The 22050-nt window shown below is 45.9% G+C and overlaps 1 protein-coding gene and 1 non-coding gene across 4 annotated transcripts in view; one reads left to right on the forward strand and one right to left on the reverse strand.

The window, feature by feature from the left end:
• SMG6 (SMG6 nonsense mediated mRNA decay factor) overlaps nt 1-22050 on the reverse strand; it is a 199441-nt gene that overhangs the window by 26612 nt on the left and 150779 nt on the right. The gene's annotated exons all lie outside the window — the stretch shown is intronic.
• On the forward strand, nt 21779-21888 carry LOC128065707 (U6 spliceosomal RNA). Its single transcript, XR_008201089.1, has one exon. It is a non-coding gene; the product is annotated as a U6 spliceosomal RNA (small nuclear RNA).

Consider the following 22050-nt stretch of genomic DNA (forward strand, 5'->3'; position numbering starts at 1 on the left):
AATTTAAACTTGCTCTATCAGCCAGTTCTTTTTTTCTTTTTTACTGGTTTTAAAAAGTCTTGCTTGCTACTGCTCCTCTGGTTACAGAGAAAAATCACACGGGTTTTCCCCTACAAACTCAAGTTTACAGGTTATTTTTCTTGTTTCTCTAAATGGAGCCAATTACTTTCACATTTGTTGAAACCTTCAATCAAACTTTATAGCTTGTTAATTTCACAGAATGTCCTTAGAGCAAATAAGATGCAGACAGAAAAGTGAAGTCTTGCTGAGATTATTAAGAAATTTTAACATAGCCTATAAATCCACAACCAAGGCTGGTAAAACACAGGCCCGCCCGGCTGGCTGCTGAGGTCAATTAGCAATGGGTTAATTATCATCTTTAATGAGCCAAGCCTGCATGATTGGCTACAAGAAACTGAACTCAGACTACAGTGTTTTCACAAACTGAGAACCTCTAGTGATACACGACACATCCTCACGGGAGACCGAAGGGTGGGTCGGTTATCCTGGAAGGATGATTCTACAGCGGCCGAGGGTGTGTCAGCCTGAGAAGGGGTCTGCCAGTGAAAGTTCAGACACAGGGAATCCTCTGGAGCTGGGGGGACAGAGGAAAGGGGTTATTCACATTCCTAGGGGAGGGAAGCTGGCTCTGAGGACGTACAATCCCTCTGAAGGCCGAGGCAGCTGCTCACGATGAGAGGAAAACAGACACTCCCAGCCCAGCTGAATCAGGACGAATGGGTACTGCACTGTGAGAGAGGGTCACAGGTCAGAGGGGAGAGGAGGGAAGAACCTGGCAGGTGCTGAATGACAAAGTGGACGAGAGAACGTCTGGGTCCTTGTGCCAGACACGGATCCTGACGAGCCCCGGGTATCCTGTCCCAGGGCCTCCACGTGGTCAGCGGGTCACTTGCTCCCCATCCCTGCTGCAGCAGGGCCCCACTGCTTCCAGCACAGGCCTGGCCCTCAGTCTCCTTTAATCCCAGTGTCCAGACTCAGCCAGCCCTGGTGCTATGGTTGGTCTGCGCCAGCTGAGGGGTCGACAGGTCACAAGGTGAAATGCTCACAATCATCGGGCAAACCCACCCCACAGCAGCCACACCATTCCACGCGTCTGGTCCTAACAGCTGTGTTTTCTTCTTCGTGAAGGCAACGCGGGCCGTTACCAATCAGCTGGAAAGGCACAGATGCCTGTTCAGAGTGAATGGCAGCCAGCTAGCTCCACCCACACCTCCCCCACCGCGCACTGGCCTTAAGTTTCCTAGAGAGGGGTGGGTGGGAACTGGCAAATGGTCAGGTGGGAAGACTTGGTAAGCGTGGGGGAGACGGAGATTATGTTCACACTGGGAGGAGAGGTGGGAGAACAGGAGAAGTGGAGCAGACACTGGTGGCAAGAAGGTAAGTACAGAAGGAAAAACAGGCCCATTTTGGGAAGAGGCAAGTTGAGGTTATACAGCAGCTTGGTCAAGAGCCTGGGCTTCATAGTTGGAGGTCTAAATTCAAGTGCTGATGGACACTTTCTAGCTGTGTGTCCTTAGGCAAGTTACTCAATGTCTCTGAGCCCTGGCTCAAAGCTGTTTAAGAGAGATAATGCATCTCAAGTATCCAGCAAGGTGCCTGGGCTCAGAAAGTGCTAAATACATGAGTGGCTGTTATGCTTTTTCTTCTATGCTGCCCTGCTCTGCCCAGAGGCAGGAGGGGGACTCTGTCTGACACCACGGAGACGTGTGGAAGCCAGGCTCAGAGGTAAGGGCACACGGCCCAGGGCTGAGGGGAAAGGCCCTGGAATGCTCACCTGGCTGCTGAAGCTGCTGGAACAGTTTATTCTGAGCTAAGGTATTGGATCCAGGTGACTGGACAAGGCACTTGGTGGAGGGAAGGGCCAGCCTTTCTGCAGTGGCCCCTTTCCTGCTGTCTATAAGGACTCAGGACCTCACCACAGGCCTGCGTGCATTCTGTAGGACTCCAGAGGGGCCCCCAGGGCCGGGGCTTTAGGGCAAGCGTGGCACTAACACACATCACAAGTGAGGCCCTGTGGTGAATCTCAGCTGCCTTAGCCCCTGGCCCCTCCTACTGGCGTGTGGCTGGCAGATATGCCTCTGTTACTGGCACCCTCCTTACACGAGGCAAGCTGCATCCCTGCTCCAGGTCTCTCGACATGAGAAAAGCAATCTCTACCCACCTGAATTTCCTGAGCTTGGACATTCTAAACAAAGCGAGAGAGGAGTCCTGGCTCTCTTGGGTAGAGGACAGCTGGCTCTTCTTGAACTGTTCCCTTGTGGAAAGAAACTACTTTTTTCTTTTTTCCCCTGGAGCTCTAAGCTACGACTGCATGAGCAAGGTGCATTCTCAACAGTGAGCGCGTTGCAGGGAGCAAGCTATAGGCAGCAGTAGCTCGGGCTGCAGTCCAATCGGCTTCCCCTGCAGAGGCTCTGAGAGCAGCCACCCGCACTGGCAGGGGCTGGGCGGATACTGGCACTGCCAACACAAGCCTTTCAGGTCTGGCTGGCTTCAGCTGCTCTGAAACCTGGAGCTCTGGCGCTGGGGCCCTCACTCACTGAACCAGCAGGGGAGGCTACAAGCTCAGCCCCTGGGGAGGAAAGGCCTGAGTCTGTCTCAGTCTGCAAATATCCACATGCAGTCGGCTTCTACACTGCCGGTTAGTTCTGGGCCAGGAGCACGGTATCTGGAGCTCTGGTCGCCCTGAGCCACCTGCCTCTTTGCTTTCCAGACAGCCAGCATCAGGAGGCCGCCCCTTGGGTTCATGTGCAGGCTCCATCACCCAGTTTGCTTCTGGTTTTATTTATGTGTGTGGGGATGAATGCTGAGACCTGCAGCATTCAACACACCCAATCACCACTCAGCTCCACAGATGCTTAGTAAGTGTCTACTGTGTGCACGAGGCCCCATTCTAGACCATGAGGATTCAGTAGAAAGGGGTGGGGCACATTCAGGGTAGGTGAATTAAGCTCCCGGGAGAGAGATACCCGCCCCACCAATGACTAACAGCACCCAAAAGGGCAGAATTCTCATTTCTCTTCTTCTCCTTCAAGGGAAGAGGAAGAGGAAGCCTGGGGAGAAGCAAAGCCCTTCGGAGAGACTGGGCACACGCTCCTTTATCCCTTTTAGGTGGAGAGAGCCTGAAGAAGTCAGGAGGGAGAAATCCCTTGGGCTCAGCCTTGGCACCAGGTGAAATCCCCGTCTCTCTCAACACTCCCCACGGTCCGTGCGAGGTCTCCCTACCAGACGTCTCCTCGCTCCCTCCTCGCTGTTTCTCCCTAACCCCCAACTCCAGGTACCCCTGTTCAACATTCCCTTGCATGCCATTTGCCCCCTGGTACCTCTGAGACTACAGATTACTCCCCAAACTGCCTCGACCTACAGGCCTTTACTTCCATGCAATCAATTCATTCCCTCACCTTCCTTTAAGTGTGATACAAACTCTTTCTTTTCAAAGTTATTGTCCAGCCTGCCGGCCCACTGCCCACACATGTTCCCTAAGGCTCTGCTATGTGACAGGGATCATGCCAGGCATTTTGGGCAAGAAGAGAATAAGGCAGGACTTCCCGGGAGGTCCAGTGGCTAGGACTCCATATTCCCAATGCAGGGGGCCCAGGTTCGACCCCTGGTCAGGGAACTAGATCCCACATGCTGCAGCTAAAGATACTGCGTGCCATAAAGAAGACGAAGATCCCGAGTGCCACAACTAAGACCCAGGGAAGTCAGATAAGTAAATGCTGAAAAACACAAAGCCATGCATGGTTTAAAAAAGACAGAACAAGTCAGATGCAGTCCTTGACTTCGCAGAGCTTTCAGGCCACAGAGGGATCCGACAGTAACCTGGCACTGACCTCTTCCAAATCCCCAGAAGCCCCTCCAGCACCTACAGGCTAGGCCCCCACGTCCTCCGCCTCTTCTCCGACAGCACGGGGAGCCCTCCACACCTGTACTGACGCCGCAAAGTGAGCTAGCAGTCACTCAGAGCCTCCCTGGAACCCCCGCTACGTCTCCCAGCAAGCCAACCCTTTCCTGTCTATGTCGGGTGCAGAGGACTCAAGATCCTCTTAAAACCATTATCGCTTCATGCTGAAGACATATATAAGTAATTTTTCTTATGGCCTACTTAACAGATTCTTTTTCCTATTAACTCTCAGTCCTGAACATGCTGTGTGAGAGGCCCATTACTGTTCTTAGCCTACAAGGGGGTTCACTCCCTTCTAGGGAACCTATTCCCCCTTTGGACTGTTCTCATTGGTGGAAATGTCTATCCCTCTCAAGCCCAGATCTGCCTCCCTGTGCTTCCAGTTCTGTTCTGTGGGGCCACGACAAAGTTCTTAACTCTGCTTCTGTCTGACTGGCCTCCAGTTTTTTTGAAATCTGCTCTGTTACACCTTCTCTAGGCTAAACAGTCCCACTTCCTTCCACTGCTCCTCACTTCAACCGTCTCCTCAACATCCTGGGGATTCTCTCACCAAGACTTTCACGGAGACGAATGTCTCCTGCAGGGAGTGCCCACGTGCGGTCTGGCAGCAGAGAACAGAACACACAGCTCCTCCCTGCTCTATCCTGGACACCTCAACTCTGCGAATTGGCCGAAAAAGCACGTGTTCTGCTGTTCACCGCTTTGCCCTAGTAACATATTGTGAGCTTTTAATCAACAAATCCCCAAAGTGTTTTCACACGTGTGGCTAAATAATATCTCTCTCCATTGAGTGCAAGCCCTCCACTAACTATTTCCCTTTATCACATTCCTTCACTGAGGCCTCCCCACACTATACAAACCCCATTATTCAGTATTGTCCTGCACACTACTTGCTGTGTGTGCTGACTTTCTGGATAAAGTAGGATTTTAGGTTTATTCCTATTGGATTTCGTGTCATTATTTACTTCTTCCATTGGAGCCTATCAAGTTCTCTTTCGGTCCCTCCTTCGTTTGTCATCTGAGAATGTCACCTTCCTTCTCAAGTTCCTGACATCCATAAATTTCATCTGTTTATGCTTTGCAGTATCTTTCTCTCATTAGGCTATCCTGTTTTCTCTTAAGGAAGGCTCTTGAGGACAGGCATGTAATCTGTACGTATGTGTGTGTGTGTGTGTGTCTATGTGTGTATACGTGTGTATTTAAAGAAAAATCTATCTGCTGCATCTAATATACACTATGGGTGGTCGGACAACGTGGATGGCTGACTGTGGGAGGCTGACGGCAACTCCAGGTGCCATCGTGGCCGTGGGCACAGGGGTGCCAGCCACACTGTATAACCATGAATCACACTCCTTGTGCTGCACAACGGGACACCTTGGACAGACTCAGTGATGCTCCTTTCTGCGGTGGGTGGTGCTCCCAAGCAGATTCAGGCTCCATAAGGAATGATGCTCTCTTTTGACAGGCTACCTACGGAGTTTCTAGTTTGAAAGAAGATACCATGAGAAGCCAAGCTCTGGGCACGTCCTGCCTTGTCCTCACTGCAGGCTGCTGCCCCAGGGCAAGGTACAACACACCTCAGCGAGAGGTGAGAATCATTCTCTTCAAAGCACTGATGTCATGCTCGGAGGAAAACATTACACCTGTATCTCGAGAATCCCCATGGCATATTAAAAATACAGTGAAGATGATTTCCCTGAGTTTAGGGCTGAGGCCTGAGGCCACTTTAAGCTGCATTTTCAGGTTCTACATCTAGAGGCCTGACTCCCAAGTGGCACAGGGCCTCATGGCTGGAGACACGACAAACGTGGGTAATAACTAAAGTGAACTGAAGTCTATTTATAGTTTGATAAGGTTTAAGTAAGCCAAATGCCTGGCATATACAAGCTCTTCAATAAATATTAGCTCCCCTTTCTTCACCCCTGAGTGCTAAAAAGCATTTAAAAAACCACCTGCACTGAATCACACACAGAACTGGTTAAAAATGCCGATTCCTGGACTCCACTTTGGACTAAATAAATTAGTATCTCTGGGGACAGGGCCTCGGAATGTGTACTTTAAGTAAGCGTTCCTGTTATTAACACTTAGGAACGCTGCAGTTGGAGAATCACTGCTTTAAAGGCTGGAAGACTTTCCAATTAAAAGAAATAAATTTATATTAAAAAAAAAAAAGGCTGGAAGACTAAGAGGAGGCAGCCGCAAGTTTAGTCCACTCTTCAAATGCAACTCTGGGGAAGGTACAAAGAAGCAGGCTACATTTTTCATGGCAGTCTTGAATCTAGAAACCCTCAGCACCCTATGAAGCAGCAACTATTACATTCAGATAATGATACTAGAGATGAGAAAAAATTAATGAGATGTGAAGCCAGATGCAATGACTTCCTATGCCAGTATTCTTGCCACCTCACCAGACCCACTTCCTGCAAGAGCACCACTGGGGCTTCCCAGGCACAAAAACAAAACTCGCTGAGTGCGGTTCTACCCATCACAGCCAGGCACGGTGCCTCATCTAATCCCCTCAACAGCCACACAAGGTTGGTGCTGTCAGAACCTCTATTTTACAGACGAGGAAACCAAGGCACAGAGGAGGAATGTGCTCGGGTTCAGGCAGCTGATAAGTGGAAGGGCTGGGAAGGGGCCCCTGCTTGGAGCACTCCAGCCACCCCAGCCCTCGATGGGCCCGAAGCATCACCTGTGCTTCAGCCAGAGACTCTTACAGTCTCTGCAGGGGAAAGGGCTAATCATAAAAAAATCCGAACGGGGCAGCCTCTTGCCACTGATCTTGTGAGGACAGAACTCTCGGGCTTGCTGCACTTCTCTGGGGTAGCCAACCTGCTACAGGACTGGAGGGACGGACGTTCACTGCATGCTCTCCTGCGTGATGGTGGGCAAGCCACCCAACCCTGTTTGCAGAGACACAGGTGATTCCGAAGGTCTCTTTCCATTTTCAGGGGTTTCTCTGACTCTGGGCAGTCATCTTGGGAAGGAGAGGAAGACGGTTCTGCCACTGACCTTGATGCTGGAGCCTGGCTCTGTCACGGGGGATGGTGCCAAGAGCTGGGTTTGGCTTTTTTGGAAGGAAAGGCTGAAGATTCAGAATCTGAACTAACAGTGAGAGCCGGGAGATAATTCCGGATGGGAAAAGATGGTACAGGTTCTTCTCACATGGTCGGCCCCTCAGGGAGACTCGGAGGGTTTTATGAATCATTAGCACAGAGCTCCCCTCTGGCCACAGAGCAGAGGAAGAAACATCAGACCAGTTTATAAAGCTCCAGAGCGGAAAATTTCTGGTGGTGTCCAAGCTAAGTTTTTTGGCTTTCTGTGAAGTTTGGAAAGACTTATACTGATGTTTTAATCACCTGTTTAGTGTTCTGAAGACTCTTGTCAGCGGCTCACTGAGCCGGCTCCAGCAGGCAGTGGGAGCTGCTGGCGCACGCACTGGGCTCGTCCTGTGAGCTGTTTCTTTCCCATGGCCGTCTCTGACACCCTGCAGCTCCCACCAGGCTGCTGGGAGGGTACAAGCCAAGCCAGTGTGCCCTGTAGGAGGCAGAGGACAAGGTTTCTGGACTACTTTTCACCAGAGCGGAGGCCAGGAAGGGTGGCTTAAGAAAAGCCAAGGTGGGAAGAGAGAAGGGGTGGTCTCAGGGGACCAGTCTGCCTCTGGCGGGCTCTGAGGAAACAGGCTTGCCGTCCAGGAGTACCACCGTCCAGACATTCTAAAGTCCCTGGGTACTGATCATGAAAAGACGTTCTCACGAGTGAAAAAGAAAACTGAACAAACTCAGGGCAGGGCACATTCTAGAAACAAAAACTCATGAGCATGCAAGAAGTCCATTAAGGAGGTTCAGGGCAGCGGCATGCAGACCAAGTCAGCATTTCACTTCTGCAGTTTGCATGGGTCACAACATCTCGGTGGCGGAAAGAGCCCATTTTACTGGGAAAGCTGTGCTGGAGATGAAGTGGTGGCTGATGGTTGCTAGGCACTAGACTATTTCATCTGATTGTCACAGTAATCCTGGGAGACAGAAAGAGGGAGAAGAGACTGAAGCCCGGAGGAAACAAACATCCAGTCGGGGGCAAAGCTGGAATTTAAACCCATTGTGTCTCACTCTGGGCTTCCCAGGTGGCGCTAGGGGTAGAGAACCCGCCTGCCGATGCAAGAGACAGACGCAAGATACGGGATTCGATCCCTGGGTCAGGAAGATCCCCTGGAAGAGGGCAAGGCAAGCCACTCCAGTACTCTTTTTCTTGCCTAGAGAATCCCATGGACAGAGGAGCCTGGCGTGCTGCAGTCCATAGGGTCTCAGAGTCAGACATGACTGGAGTGACTTAGCACGCACACAGCAGGTGTCTTACTCCAAAGTCCATTATACTCTGTAGCCTCTTAGGAAGTAACGGTAGTTTTGGAGAAAGGGACTACTGCGAGTCCGTTTCACACAAGGATATATTGCCCCGCCCGCCCCCAGCCCAGCAGGAGCCCAATGGCCTACTCCCAGAACAAAAGAAACAATTCTGATGAACTCACATGCAGATGAACAGGAACCAAATGGGAGCATGGCTAAGCTACAGGCAAGAGCTGCTGCTGCTAAGTCACTTCAGCCGTGTCCGACTCTGTGTAACCCCACAGACGGCAGCCCATCAAGCTCCCCCGTCCCTGGGATTCTCCAGGCAAGAACACTGGAGTGGGTTGCCATTTCCTTCTCCAATGCATGAAAGTGAAAAGTGAAAGTGAAAGCGACCCCATGGACTGCAGCCCACCAGGCTCCTCCATCCATGGGATTTTCCCGGCAAGAGTACTGGAGAGGGGTGCCACCGAGCAGTGACACTCAAATCCAAACCTTCTTGGGCTACCTGCTCTGTCATTCAGCTCATTTCATTTCCCCAGACACAGCGCAGGTAAGACCTCACCTGGTCAGCTGATGAGCTGAATGAATATGGGAAACTTGTCACTAGGGGATGCCAAGTTAAAACACACACGTGAGTATCCCTGGAAAGTTCTCTGCAGTCTTGGACCCGGGATGGACTGTAGAGAAAAAAAGCCCGTCAGAGTGCCTGGGGACAAGACAAGGAAGTCAAAGCTCCTTCCTGGTACCCACAGGGTCCACAAATCTGTCAATCTGAGAAACTTTTACAGTGAGAGCAACAGGGTGTGTGGTTCATCTAGCAACCCTTGATCCTGGAGCAATGTATGAAGGCAGAGGAGAGAGAGAGCAATAGCTTCCTTCTCAGCAGAGAGGCCAGGCTGAGGGAGGAGATGCTGAGAGGCCGAGTTCTCACAGGATTTTCCCTTCCCTTCTCTTCTGCTCTTTCCAGGGGACGCTTCTTCAACCGCCGTGCTCTCCAGCTGAGAGTTAACTTCCCTCCACCCGGCTCCACACACAGCACTGTTCCCTGCCCTATTATGCCCGAGTTCAGCAGGGCTTCTAACGGAGGAAGGGAGGGGGCTCTCCAGGGAACTCCGCTTTCTGAGGGAAAGGAGACTTGTACCACAGCAAAAGGCACACGCTGCCCTTCCTCAGTGACCTCAGAGAGGAATCTACTTACAAAGGCTGCAGTCGGAGAGGGAAGTGGGAGAAGGAAGGGACAGAGGGAGACCGCGACCAGCGAGGTCACAAGTCCCACTGGGATAACTGGGAGGACAAGGAAAGGGCCGCCTTGTCAAGAGGACAGAACTGCCCGGACCCCGCTGACTATGACGGAGGGAAGGCGGGTGCTGAGGCGGTGCCTGGGGCAGAAGCTTGCGGACCACTGCGTCCTATGTGGGGACATGCAGGAGAAAACGCTCTGAAGCTGATGACAAGGCAGACAGGAAACTTCCGTGTCCTTGCTGACAGGAAAGAAAGAGTGAAATTCTGGATCCTCTCTCCTCGGCAGGATTTCTAATAGGCGTCTGAGGCTCACCCGCTTCCCAAGGATGTGCTGACAGCTGGGAATACTGCCCTTCAGGTCAGGCAGAGCAGGGATCTAGGCCTCTCCAGGAGTTCACAAGAGGTTCAGTAAGGACTCAGACCATGATCCAAAACACAAACGGGACTGCCATTTCCTGCTGGGTTTCCATGCTGTAAAAAAGTGGGGAGAGATGCCAACAGCAAAGTGCTCCGCCTCCTGTGGAAAATGGAGTATGAGATGTAGCCGGCTCCAGGCTCTGACTTGTAAATCTAAGTGAGAACTAGTTGCTAGCTGTAGAGCATTACAGTGTTCAGGAGACACTCCACCACCCAACCTGCCAGCCTTTCTGCTTCCTGCCCGTGGACTTCTAGGGAGCTGACGACACAGCTGTCTGGGGCCTCCATGGGATGGGCAGCCTGGGGCTCTGGCAGCTCCTCTGGACCTCGGTTCACTGTCCTGTGTTCTTAAACAGCTTTGATGGAACAAGCCATCTGTGAGGGCTATTTAGCTTGGAACTGGAAGAGGGTGAGGATGTGGAAAAAATAAATCGGGCAGCTAAAGGATGGGGCCAGAGAGAGAGAGAGGGCAGGTGGCATGTTCACGGGACTAAGTGCCAGGGCCGAGAGGAGGGTGGAACTGCAGAGCAACGGTGCCGACGGAGGCCAGCACAGGAGGTGCTAGGGCGCCCAGGACAGCACAACTTTACTTCCAAAGTGGTGTCTGCCATTCTCCCTCAAGGGCTCACAAACCCTCACTTGCAGATGTCTGTGATGGGAGACTCCTGGGCTAACACAGCTGTTAAGCGCCCCTGCTTTGCCATCTGAAAATCAACCTGAGTTCTGCCTAATTACTTGCCGGGCCTGGGCCTGCATCTTAGCCTAAAAGGCAAATCTAACAGTTTTTTGACACCCAAAGCCACAAGATAACGGCAAGAGCTGAAAGAGTGGAAAAGTGAGATGGTGGAGGATCAGGGGGAATCCTTATGAACTACAGAAAACAGCAACAGAAACACATAAACTGCACGGCAAGGGGGGAGGATATACGGGAGTCTGAGCAGGACTGGACTGCACCTGGTCGTTTCTTTGGGGTCGTCTTAACCGCGTCTCCAATCAGTATAAAGAGTATGTATAAGGGCTTCCCTGATGGCTCAAATGGTAAAGAATCAGCCTGCAATGTAGGAGGCCCGGGTTCAATCCCTGGGTCCTGAAGATCCCCTGGAGAAGGAAATGGTAGCCCACTCCAGTATACTTGCCTGGAGAATCCCATGGACAGAGGAGCCTGGTGGGCTACAGTCCATGGGGTCGCAAAGAGTCAGATACGACTAAGTGACTAACACTTTCAATTTCATATATATGTGTATATACACACAGAGAGAGACTTTCATATTTAGAATCTAGGCGTTTTCACATACGTTATCTGATTTAATCCATGTCAAAATCTTAGGAGGGGACTACTAGCATTCTCATTTCACAGAGCGTAAACTCAGGCCCAGATGGAATGAATAACTTAAGTGTAGTTTTCTTATGATCTGAATGGAGCAGAATGAATATTATGATTCGTAACGAGACTTTTAATCAGACTTTTCTGCAGGTCACTCTGGCAAAATGGCATTAGCATTGACGGTGTCTCATCTGATCTATTCTCCTCACAGGATTTGAAAAAGAGACCAAAAAAGCTGCTGCTGGAGTCTATTTCTGATTCTTTACCAAATCTTTCCAAGTCATCAGACTAAGAACAGGCTTAGAGACAGTGAGCCAGCAACTCTGAATGCTGTTTACTTGACATACACACACAGAAAGACATACAAACAATTATAAACTGCTTAGTATAGTTTCAGGGCTTCTTGCTGGTAAGACAGAGACACAAAATTTCTGTACCAGCCTGTACTAGTGAAGCCTACACACAGCCTAAACTGTCTTAAAATGGACGACACAGAGCTAAAACTGAATCCCGTCACTGAATTCTGTTACACGGACTAAAGTCATTCTTGCTGCTGACAAAGCAGAAGAGAAGTTCAATGACAGCATCTCTCCTAGGAGCCACTGAAGAGGTGGTGGCACCTGGGCTTCAAGTATCGGGACAAATGAAAGCTGTTCAGTAATAGCTTAAACACAAGACACGTGGTAAAAAACAAACATCAAAACGTAGAGTACACATGGCTGAATTTTAAAAACAACCTTCCCACCTCTCGTTTCTACAGCCTCTGCCAGCCTTGTTGCCAGTTTCCGGGGTGGCCGGCAGAGGTATTTATGCACATACTGCCAGGTATGATTAACTATGGCTCTATACCTGTTACATATATTTATATAAATGGTGATATATACATTGCCATAAAAAAAAAAACAGCATATCTGGGAGATCGTCAACTTCATTTGTGTAGCACATTTCATACCAAATGCTAAAGATCATCAACAATAAGGTTCTGGAATAGATCCAGAAAACCAACCATGTTTACTGCAACGGAATCTCTCAGTGTTGGGATGACTCAAAGACTCAGCAAAAGCAGCAAGGGAAAGCAGACAGATGAAAAACTGTTCATCAGTAAAGTCCATCAGTCACCATCAGGTCCGACACACCCGGGAGTGCTCAGCAACCACAGACCCTCAACCAGGCAGGGTCTCAAATGACAACAAGCTTGGGCCCCGAGGACTGCACTGACATATCCAGAAAGAATGTGAGGGCTTCCCCAGTGGCTCAGTGGGAAAGAATCCTCCTGCCAATGCAGGAGACAGGGGTTCGATATATGTAAAAGGTATAGAGCCATAGTTAATCATACATGGCAGTATGTGCGCAAATACTTCTGCCGGCCACCCCAGAAACTGGCAACGAGGCTGGCAGAGGCTGTAGAAATGAGAGGTGGGAAGGTTGTTTTTAAAATTCAGCCATTTGTACTCTTCATTTTGACTTTTGTTTTTTACCACATGCCTCGTGTTTAAGCCTGTGAGTCACAACTACCAAGCCTGTCTGTGCTCTGGAGCCTGGGAGCTGCAACTACTGAGCCCACGTGCAGCAGCTACTGAAGCCCACGCAGCCGAGAGCCTGTGCTCCGCAACGAGAGAAGCCACCACAGTGAGAAGCCCTCACGCTGCCGTGAAGAGCGGCCCCTGCTCGCCGCAGTCAGAGAAGGGCCCGCACACCAGTGAAGACTCAGCACAGCCAACATGAGACAGTCATATATGTAAAAAAGAAAGGGAGCAGTACACGCATGCGCTCCAGTCTGCATGCTGCCCCGACTCCCACACCAGAGCAGACAACATCAGTGGGTCCTCAACACAAAACACGGTCACACTTTCTAACAAAAATCAGGTTGTGTTAATTCCATCTCCACTTGTAACCCGGGTTTTATGGCAAGAGGCGCCTGGTACACCTGAAGGCGCATGCACTGTCTGCAAGTGCCTGTCTCCCTAGCAGGGCCTTTACGCAGATGCCACACAACTGTAGGGTATTTGAGGGGCTTCCGGCTGATCTCACAATCTGAGCTTCTGCTGTGATGGTACCCTATTCCAGGGATCAGGGGACAACAACTCTTTGGCTCCCCGGACTGTACTTCCCCAAACATTTTCAAGTATTCTACTGAATTCATTCAATAAATATTTATTAAGCATCTGCTCTGCACAGGAGGGTTTATTTGAGACACGAGGGATACAATGGTCAATAAAATTATGTTCATGTTGTCATGAAGCTTAACATTGTTGGTAAACAAGAAACAAGCAAACAAATACAGGGACAAGTAGTGGGAAGAACTAGGAAAAAATAAAGTAGGGTAAGAGGGACAGAGAGCAACAGGTTAGCAGAGAGGGCGGCTGTTTAAGACGGACAGAAGCAGGCTCCTAGATCAAATGCTGTTTGATCAGATGTGAAGCAGTGAGCCACAAAGCAGAGACGGCCTTACCTTCTGGGGTAGGTACCCGGAGTGCCAGGGAATCCCTTCTCTCCTAACAAGGATTGCCAGCAACGCAGCATGGAGGAAGGGGCAGGGGCCTGCTCTTCCAGCCCGGCGGGGTGAGAGGAGAGGCCTTTGAGAGCGTATGCAGCTAGCACGCCCTCCATGCAGTTTCTGGATAGTTTCCATCACAGATGAGAGTTTTATGTTGAATTTTAAGTTGACCACAAATATTTAACTTCCCTGGGCCACAAATGCAGTATCTTCTCTGTGGTTTAGCTGGCACCAAGTACATATTTACGAATCTCTATATGTCTGCCTGTTATTTAAATTTCTTACAGAAGTGCCAAGGTCTTCAGTTGTGATTTATCCCCTCGCATTCCATATGAGTGGGGCTAAACCCTGATCAGGCCTAATTCTTGGAGAAAGGAGGTATCTTTACCATTGAAGCTCAGGGTCTTCTGAGTTACATTTTCCTATTACAGCTCAAAAAATATTACTCAGGGGTGGGGGGTCCTGTTCCGGGTTCTCGTATTTGAATTACAAAGTAGAAAATATAAAATTTCTCTGTTTTTTCCCCACAAGAGAATGAAGAATAAAAATGAAACACAGAAAATCTATGTACCTTAGCTACATTAGAAAGCAAAACAAACAAAAAAAGCTAGGTGTAAAGCGCCATAGATTTCTAAATATGTATTCTTATCTACTTAGCAATTCCTGAGTATCATAAGGAGCACTAGGCTTACAAAGACTATAGCAAACCAACTGCTCCCTAGCTGGGTCTTCAACAAGTTGGCCTGGGAAAGGGCTCTGGCTCGACAAGAGCACAAGATTCTGGGTCATTCCACATCCCAGGGTCAGTTTCTCCTGACAAGCTGGCAAGAAACACGAGGCGGCAATTTTATTAAATACAGGCATATGAGCAGATCGTAGGAAACCCGTGAATTTCAAAACAAGCCCTCCGACTTCATTCTGGGTGTCTGTCATTGCCTTCATCTTCTGCAGTGCCGCTTACTGGGCCTTTGGGTTATGGTTCTATTCGTGTGCCGGTTGTGCGCGGTGGGGGGAGATACCAAGCTACAGAGCTGAGACCAAACACAGAAAGACCAACACTTACTTTCAGAAAATCAGTGAACTTTCCAAGTATTCAACTTGGAAGGCTAGAAGCTCACTTAAAGGGCGACTTCCCTGGTGGTCCAGTGGTAAGGACTCTGCTTCCGCTGCAGGGGGCACAGGTTCGATTCCTGGTTAGGAAGCTTAAGATTCCACACACTGTACAACATACTGCACACCCCCCTGGCCCCGCAAAGAAACTCATTTAAAAAAAATCTAGCACTGACTTGTAATTAGAATGGCTTTAAGTACATGCATCTAGTTATTCTGTCCACCCTTCTAGTTTTCCACTGAAATGACTGAAGGAAAAAAAGAAAAGAAAAAAGAAAGTATATATCAGTACTAGGCAACCACACACCAGAAACTATGAGGAATTTTCTGTAAGACAAACTGCAGATGGGACTGGAATGAGGAAAAGAACAACTGATGTTCAACCCTTTGCCTGCTTGATAAGTACACAGACGAGACTTCAGCAGCCATACCCCACTGATGCCCTTTTCTTGGAGCAATTAAGCTAAGAGCCAAGGTGGGTTCTGATCCACTCAGAAGGGCACAACCAGACTCACCAGGGCATCAGAAGAAGCTTAGTGGCTGCTGGATTACAACTGTTGTGGTTGGCCACGTGAGACAGGAGGAAGACAAAGCTGAGCTTGGCTTCTTAAAGAGGCAAGAACCCCAGAATAAGAACACGAAATTGGTCTATTACAGCAAAGAGAAGGGTTAGCTCCTTGCCATGACTATCTCTAGCTCTAATTTCCACTCTAGAAGTATTTAACACCAGCAGTGTAAATCAAATGTTCCTCTTTTCCTTTTATACGCACCTGAAAATCTTAACAGACCCCAACCTGAGATCCCAATATGAACAAGTACAGATTGCCTAAAAAAGGATGGGAAAAAAAAAATCACCTAACGTATGAAAAGGTATTAAATTGAACAGAAGGATACCAATGTAAGGAATAAGTGAGTATCTCTCTAGAACAGTCATTGCAAAAACTCTGGACTCTTTCATTTAATCTTCAACAGTAATGACACAAGGAGAGATAAATAGACCATTGGAACAGAACATAAAGTCCAGAGATAGACCCCAACATAGAGTCATGTGTGTTACATAATAAGTCAATGATGCTCAATCAATGGAAAATGCTCCTGTATGGAAAAAAATTAACCTTGTCTCTACCTCATGCCACAAACAAAAATTAATTTGAGATGGATTACAGACCTAAGTGTGAATGATAGATAATGTAACTTCTAGAAGAAAAGAACAGACAAATATCTTCATGATCTTGTAGGCAAATAGCTCTTACATAGGACACAAAAAGCATTAACCATTAAAGACAAAAATTGATAAATTTGACTTCATAAAAATAAAGATCTTGTGTTTATCAAATGATACCATTAAAAGTGAAAATATGAGCCAAGGGTGAGAGAAGGTATTTTTAATACAAACATGTATACCCAACATAGGACTTACATTTAGAGTACTTTAAAAATTATTCTATAAATTGATAAGAAAAGACAAGCCTACTGAAAGGAAAAATGGGCAAAAGTCAGGAACAGGCACTCCATAGAAGAGGACATCCAAGTGACCAGAAGCAGAAGAAGAGGTTCTCAACATCATTATTCACCAGGGAAATGTGAATCACAGTCACAATGAGATACTTCTGTACACCCACCAGAAAGGCTAAAATGAAAACCAAAACCAAATTAAAACCAAGAGTTGGCAAATACGTGGAACAACTGAAGTTCTCTTATATTGCAGATGGTCATGTATACTGGTACAAGCTCCTTGGAAATCTTCTTGGCAGTGCCTCCTGAAGTTAAACACACATCTACCTTACAACCTAACAAGCCCATTCCTAGGTACGCATCAAAGAGAAACAGAGTATATGTCCATGGTTGCTTTATTCATAATAACCAAGACTGGTAAAAGAAAGGTCCATCAACAGTAGAAGTAGCAAACTGTAGTGTATTGATACAACAAAATGCTACACAGCAATAATGCAGCATGAACTACTCTTACGTGTAATAATCTGAATGAATCTCTCATAGATTGTGCTGAACAAAAGAAACAAAGGGTATGTACTGAATACAATATAATTCTATTTATACACACATCAAAACCAGGCAAAACTACCAGATAGTGAACAAGGTCAGGATAACTGTTACTTCTGTTAAGAGGAGGGAAGAAAGGGGGCATAACAAAGCCTGCTGGGATTCGAGAAATATTCTGTATCTTGATGGGGGTCACAGTTAGCATGAATATAACCATATGTAAAAGGTACTGAACTCAAAAGTAGTGCATATTACTTAATGAAGGTTAAACTTCAATAAACAAGTAAAAAACAACAACAACACACACACACACACAAAAACAGAGTAAACTGCAATTCAATTTAGAGAAGGCAGTCATATGAGAAAGTGATCAGGAAAAACTATAGGTAAGGCTATAAGCAGCAGTTAAATATAGCAAAAGAAAAGCAAATTACTGATATGCGTGACTTGGTTGAGTCTCTTCTGTAACACAGAGGAGAATTTAGAGATGAAAATAACGGGCAGGGGAGAGTAAATCTTTAAAAAGCTATTCCAGAAAGATCAAGACTGATGGGAAAAGAGCAATAATTTAAAAAATGAGAAAGGAAAGGGGTGGAGGGGAGGAAAAGTAAACTTTCCCGAGTAACAGAGACATTTGGAGCCTGAATATTCAAAAGTGAAAGAAAGTGAAGTCACTAAGTCGTGTCCAACTCTTTGTGACGCCATGGACTACAGCCTGCCAGGCTCCTCCGTCCATGGGATTTTCCAGGCAAGAATACTGGAGTGGGTTGCCATTTCCTGCTCCATATTCAAAGCTCATGCTAAAAAACTTAATTTGAAACCAACACCTTCATTAGAGATGGCAAAAAAAAAAAGTGGGCTTTATTTATTTACTTATTTTTAATGAATACCAATTTGTATTCAGTGGGAAAGAGTGCTGTGATCAATTAGTAATGCCTGTCTTTGGCACAGAATGAAAACGCACCTATCAGACATTTGCCATGTGTGATTGAGACATACCTTGGTTCAGTCTTTAACTTCCACGGACAATGAGAAAAAATAATCCTATTAGCATTAAAAAACAAAACAAAACGAAAGAACCCACACAAATCTGACTGGCCTCATACTTGTGTGCCCCACACTGCCCTACTCATGTAGAAGGGCAAAAGAAAGGTGTTCTCAGATAAACTAAAGTCTCACTGATAACCTGTGATACCTATACAAACTAGGAAACGGGGGAGTGGTGAGAGGAGGAAGCAGGAAGTCTTGCACTTCTGCATGGGGGTGTGTGGCAGAGACTGCCAGTTGTTTCCCATTATCTGTTCTCCTTCTCTTCCTCTGTAATAGAGCCCTTGATTTTTAGCTGTGTATACAGGGCTTCCCTGGTGGCTCAGAGGTTAAAGCGTCTGCCTCCAATGTGGGAGACCTGGGTTCGATCCTTCTATGCGGGAGACCCGGGTTTGGTCCCTGGGGAAGATCCCTGGAGAAGGAAATGGCAATCCACTCCAGTATTCTTGCCTGGAGAACCCCATGGACGAAAAAGCCTAGTAGGTTACAGTCCATGGGGTCACAAAGAGTCGGACACGACTGAGCGACTTCACCTCACCTCACCTCATACACCCCATGGGGTTGCAAAGACTGGATGCAACTGAGTGACTAACACTTTTTTTCATGGTCTAACTATTAATAGAATAAAAATATTTCCCAGTCTACACTGCAGTTAGGTTTGGCCAAGTGACTCAGTTCTGGCCAGTAGAATGTAGATTGTAATGTGTATGAACTCCCAGGGAAGGCCCTTATTAAATAATTTTTTTAAATTGCATTCCTTCTTTAACTGTTTCTACTTCACACAGGCTTGCAAGCAGATGAAGTGGCTGGCATTTCAATAGCTATCTTAGACTTTAAGAGGTTGTTGGAAATGAAAACCAAGTGAAAAGCACATCAAAAAAGTAGAAACTTGGTCCATGACACCATGGAGTGTCAAATCCAAAACCTCTGGGCTTCCTCCACTTGAGAGGGAAATCTATCTTGTTTAAGGTATTGTTATTGGGGGGCCTTTTGCATCTTGCAGCTAAACATAATCCTAACTACACTGAGAGCTAGTTATATCCTATTTAATTTTTCCACTTGATAAGTAGAGAAAAAGAACTTAATGCATTTTATTTTAAAAATCAGAGATAAACAACTGGAATTAAAATGCAATGAGTATAGAAGTATTGGTTGTACAACATTGAATGTTCTAAATGCCACTGAATTGTTCACTTTCAATGGTTAATTTTTATGTTATATGAATTTTACCTCAATAAATTAAATTCTAAAGAAAAAAATCCCAAAGTAGAAATTAATAACAATTTAAGAAATCCAACTTTAAAAACAAACTTCCAAATAACTTTAGAGTCAAAAAGAAAAAAAAAATCAAAATGATAATCAAAGACTACTTAAAAAATGACCATTACAAGAGTATTTATCTGAATGGATTAGAGTACAGCCAAAGTATTAGTAATCACATATTCAAAGTCATAAAGCTTTTAAGTAAACTAGTAAGAAATAAGCAAACAGAAGATTCAACACAAGCGGAAGAAAAAAACAAGTATAAGACCAATAAAAGAAAAAAGATAAAAGTCAATAAATTAGAGGACAATAAATATAAGAGCTAATTTTTTAAAATGAAGAAATGCAAATAGCTAACATTTTAAGAAAAAAGTCAGAGAACACAGAAAAAGTGAAGATTTTAGAGAAATGGATGATGTCTTCTGATAGGGTCAGTCAAGAAAACTGACGCAAGTGGTGAAAATATCCTCACTGTGGTGATGTTTACACTACCGCATATTTCTGTCAAAACTCATCCTCTGAATCAAACACTTAACACTGTTGAACTATTTATTGTATGTATTTGTTGTAGCTTAATAACCTTACCTAAAAATTTTTTTTTCTGCCTAGAAAACGGACTCAAAACCTAAAAAAGCCTTAAAAAAAAACACATACTAAGGGAAGAAATAGAAAAAGGGAGGTGTCAGAGGCTTTCTTTACAAAACTACTAGAGGCTGAGGTGCCTTTATAGGTAAGTTCCTTCAGTTTATTCACCTATTCAGTGAGTAAATATTTATTCATAGTATGGAACAGGATCCATCCTCCAGGCACTGTTCTAAGCTCTGGGGAGTATACAGTAAATAAAATAAAAGTTCTTACATTCTGGTAGAGGACAATAAACAGGCAAAGCGAAAACAAAACAAAATCCAACTTGTCAGGCAGGTGATGGAAAGTGTTAAGAAGAAAAATAAAAGTTCAGTGAAGGGACAGAGAGCGCCTGGGGTAGACTGTCCATTTCTTTACCATTTATTACTGGTAGAGAAATTTCTGATAAGGGTGGCTCTTGAGCAGGAATCTGAAGGACTTTAGGAAGTAAGCTATGCAGTTGGGTAACAGCAGAACAGAAGTGCAAAGGCCCAGAGGCCTGAGTTGTTTGGCATGATTTAAGAATGAGGAGGCCAGTTTGGCCAGTGAGGAGTGAGTGGAGAGTGGTAGGAGGCGAGGTCAGAAAGGATGTAAGCCTTGGCAAGGGCTTGATATTTTCTTCTGAGTGAGACAGAAATCCTCTGGAGGGGCTTGGAGCAGTGGTATTAGCTAATCCAACTTACATCTTAAGATCACCCTGGCTGTTGTGTTGAGACTAGGCTGGAGGGGAGAGAAGATCACAACATGCCTACACTAACAGTCTAAGCAAGAGAAAGGACTGTTTAGGATTAGGGTGGTATTAGTAGAAATCGTTGTTAAATGGCTGGATTCTGTACATATTTCAAAGGAAGAGTAAAAAGACTGCTGAGAGGCTGAAGGTAGAGAATGCACGACAGGCAAGAATGACTCTGTAAGTAACACACTCTATATACTTCTCAGGTCACAGAAAAAGAAAAGCTGCTTCCCATTTCTTTGCACAGAGTCAGTATACCAGAATACTCCAATACGCAAAGAAAAAAAAGCAGTAAAGACAGGAAAGAGGCCAGGCCCACTATGGAAATGGATATAAACACCCTAAGTAAAAAAATAGCACATCAAATGTAGCAGACCACTAAAATGCAACCCAAATAAGGTTCATCCCAATAAGAAAAGGACCAGTCAAATTTAGAAAACATTAATTTAAAACACGCCACATATAAAGATGTGGTACCTCTACACAATGGAATACTACTCAGTCATAAACAAGAACAAATAATGTCATTTTCAGCAACATGGATGCAACTCAAGATTACCATACAAAATGAAATAAGTCAGAAAGAGAAAGACAAATACCATATGACACCACTTAAATGTGGAACTGCAAATATGACATGAATGAACCGATCTATGGCACAGAAGAGTCAGGGACATAGCCTGGTGGGTGCCAAGGGAAGCAGGGGTGAAAGATGGCACAAGTGGGAGTCTGGGGCTAGCAGATGCAAGCTGCTATATGTATGGAATGAACAAACAACAAGGCACTATAGTGTAGCACATGGAACTATATATTCTTGGGATATACCGTATCAATATCTTATGATAAACCACAGTGGAAAAGAATATGAAAAAGGATGCGTAACTGAGTCACTTTTCTGTATAACAGTAATTAACACAATATTGTAATTCTACTATAACCCAGTGAAAGTAAATTAAAAAGGAAAAAAATCACATAAATTAATGAATAAATGATGAGCTAAGAAGAGAATTAGTAAGAAAATTTGATGTGATAGCTGAATATAAAAGTTAGCTTTCCCCAAGTACTATATAGACAGTGTACTGAAAAAAATCCCATTCATTATAGCAAGAAAATCAATAAAAAAACATGGGAGACATAAAAGTACTGATGTCCAGAGAATACATTGTTTTAATAAGAAAACTTGTAACAATGTCAAATTTTCTTCAAAGATATTTTTAAAGTGAATGCAATTCCAATCAAAATACCATGAGGAGTGCTCCTTTCTGGCAGCGCATATAGTAAGACTGGAAAAACAGAAAGAAAATTAGCATGCCCCCCTACACAAGGATGACATACAAATTTGTAGATATGTCCTTTTCTTCTTTTATTGTATATCTGAAAGTTGCTAAGAGAGTACATCTCAAAAGTTTTCTTCACACAGAAAGGAAATGTATACCTATGTATGGTGATGGATACAAACTAGACTTATTATTAACTTAGGAGATCAAACTAGTCAATTCTACAGGAAATCAATCCTGAATATTC

Source organism: Budorcas taxicolor, chromosome 19, assembly GCF_023091745.1.
Source record: "Budorcas taxicolor isolate Tak-1 chromosome 19, Takin1.1, whole genome shotgun sequence".
In the NCBI taxonomy this organism is placed as follows: Eukaryota; Metazoa; Chordata; class Mammalia; order Artiodactyla; family Bovidae; genus Budorcas; species Budorcas taxicolor.